The sequence below is a fragment of the Pteropus vampyrus genome, unplaced genomic scaffold (assembly GCF_000151845.1).
Source record: "Pteropus vampyrus isolate Shadow unplaced genomic scaffold, Pvam_2.0 Scaffold123, whole genome shotgun sequence".
Lineage (NCBI taxonomy): Eukaryota > Metazoa > Chordata > Mammalia > Chiroptera > Pteropodidae > Pteropus > Pteropus vampyrus.
In genome coordinates, this window is record NW_011888904.1 from 1,148,077 (window position 1) to 1,150,588 (window position 2,512).

Consider the following 2,512-nt stretch of genomic DNA (forward strand, 5'->3'; position numbering starts at 1 on the left):
TTTTAATTATGATGTGTCTTGGTGTGGGCCTCTTTGGTTTCCTGTTTTTTGAGATTCTCTGAGATTCCTAGGGTTGTATGTCTATTTCCTTCACCAGGTTAGGGAATTTTTCCATCAGAATTTCTTCAAATAGCTCCTCAACATCTTGTTTTCCTTCAGGTCCCCTATGGCACGATATTTTTAAATTTAACAGTGTCCCATAGGCTCCTTAAATTATTATTATAGTCTTGGCTTCTTTTTTCTTGCCATTATGATTGAGTGTCCTTGGCTGCCCCATTCTCTATATAGATCATTCGATCCTCTTCTTTATTTACTCTGTTTATTCCATTTAATATATTTTTCATCTCAGATAATATTCTCTTCATTTCTGACTGGTTCTCTTTCATAATTTCCATTTCCCTTTTTATGTTTTGTATCTCTTTGTTGAAGTTCTCACTGAATTCATCTACACTTCCGCTAAGTTCACTGAGCATCTTTATAACCAGTGTTTTGAACTCTGCATATGTGAGGTTACTTGACTCCATTATTTCTGGATCTCTGCTCTGTTCTCTCATATAGTTTCTGCTTCTCTGTCTTCCCGTTTTGGCTGCCTTTCTGTGTCTGTTTTTATGTACTAAGCAAAGCTCCTAAGTCTCCCAGTCTTATTAGTGTGGCTTTGTGAAGTAGGTGTCCAGTGGCACAGTTCTGAGAGGGGTTCAGCTGCAGACCAAATTTATCCCCAGCCTGTGCCCCTTCTGGGCCAGCTGTTAAGATTCAGCAAGCAGTCTACAGATGCTGTGCTTATACTTTCCTCAAGAGGCAACACCAGAAACTGCAGTCAGCTGCCACCAGCGTGAGTCTAGGCGCTGCTCAGCAAGGGGCACCTGCTGAGGATACACCTGCATGTGGCTTGGGTGGGGCTGTGAGTCAGGGGAGGCAGAGTTTCAGGGAATCCTTTGGGCAGAGCAACCTCTGTAATCCAGTTTGATGAGTCTCAGCTATGGCAGCGCTGAGTCCACACACCGGGAGTAGAGAGGGCTCAACAGAGGAACAATGGATACCGCTGGCACTTCTGTACAGAGCAAGTCTCACCTTCGTTCCTTACTCTGACAACTCAGTGTCCCGCTATATGTCCAAGGTGCCCCCCAAGCAGCCTTCTGGGCACTGGTGCTCAGAGCTAGCAGTTCCATCACTGAGAAAGTTCGCTGGCAGACACGGTCCCTTTAAGAGGTGTCTGCAGCTGCCAGCTGTTGCTGCTATAGCCTCTGTCCTACTCAGCTGCTCAGGACCAGGCAGTCTCGTGTCTTTGATTCCTCTTACCTTCTGCCATTACAGCGCAATCTCTTATTTCTCTCACTAGTTATAGTGCTTCTGTTAGTCTAAATCCTAGGCTTTTTTGCTTGCTGTTTTCTCTTTGTTTGTCACAACTTTGATTTGGTCACAAGAGGGATAATCAAAGCCTCTATCATCTATGCCATTTTTTTTTTTTTTTGCAATCTCCAGAGGCAACCATTTTCTGATGATTGTCACTGAAGGTTAGTTTCACCTGACTTAAACATCATATAACTGGAATCATCAGTAAGGACTCTTTTGTCTCTGGCTTCTTCAGCTCAGTGTGTCTGTAGGATATATCCATGGGTAGAATCTTTTCAAGTTTTGTTTCAAATATTGAGAATTGGGATGCTAAACTTGGAGGATCCCAAACGTAGCACGACAGTTTCCTAATCACTCTATGACAGAAGCAGGGTTCTCATGGAAATTAACTTTTATCCTCTTCTTTTAAAAGCTTACACAGAACATAAGCCTCAAGTGCCACAACATATAGCAAACTCCTCCACCCACACTGAGCAGCGAGTCTCACTCCAGTCCCTGATTTAAGAGACTCTATTAAATTCAGGGTGGATTTTCTATGCCCAGTGGTTTTCCATTCTGTCTCTTAATTTTTATTTTAAGGACTTAATTTTAACAAAAGAGCCAAATTACTGCCACACTTTAAAATGAACTTGTTTAGGGAAGTTAAAAACAGGTTTTAGAATATGAAGCTTTAATTAACTTTGAAAGATGGTAATGAAACAGCCCCTGTGCTGTCTCATGCTTTGCAAAGGCAAAGAAGAGAGACCAGAGACTGGAGGTTCTCGCCTTGGCAAAACTCCACCTGAGGAGTTTTAAGGTTCCTCCTGCCCGGGTTGCACCCCCAGGCCAATGATACTGGAATCTGTTCTGTTGGGGCCCAGACACCAGTAGTTTTTTAAGCTCTCAGGACATTCCAATGTGCATCCAAGGTTGAGAATCTCTACTTTAGATCAATTGACAGCTGTCAACAGTGATGGAGTGAGAGACAGGAAAGGAAGGGTGATGGGTGAGGCTGAGAGAGACGTCTTCACACCAAAATACATCTCAGTTTTGGGAGGAACCAAGGAGACTACAACCAAGTCAGGTGACACCAAAGGACACTTCCATCCTCTAAGGAAGAGTTCTGTTTTGGGCCGAAATGTATTTCCCCCAAAATTCACATATTGCAGTCCTAACCCCT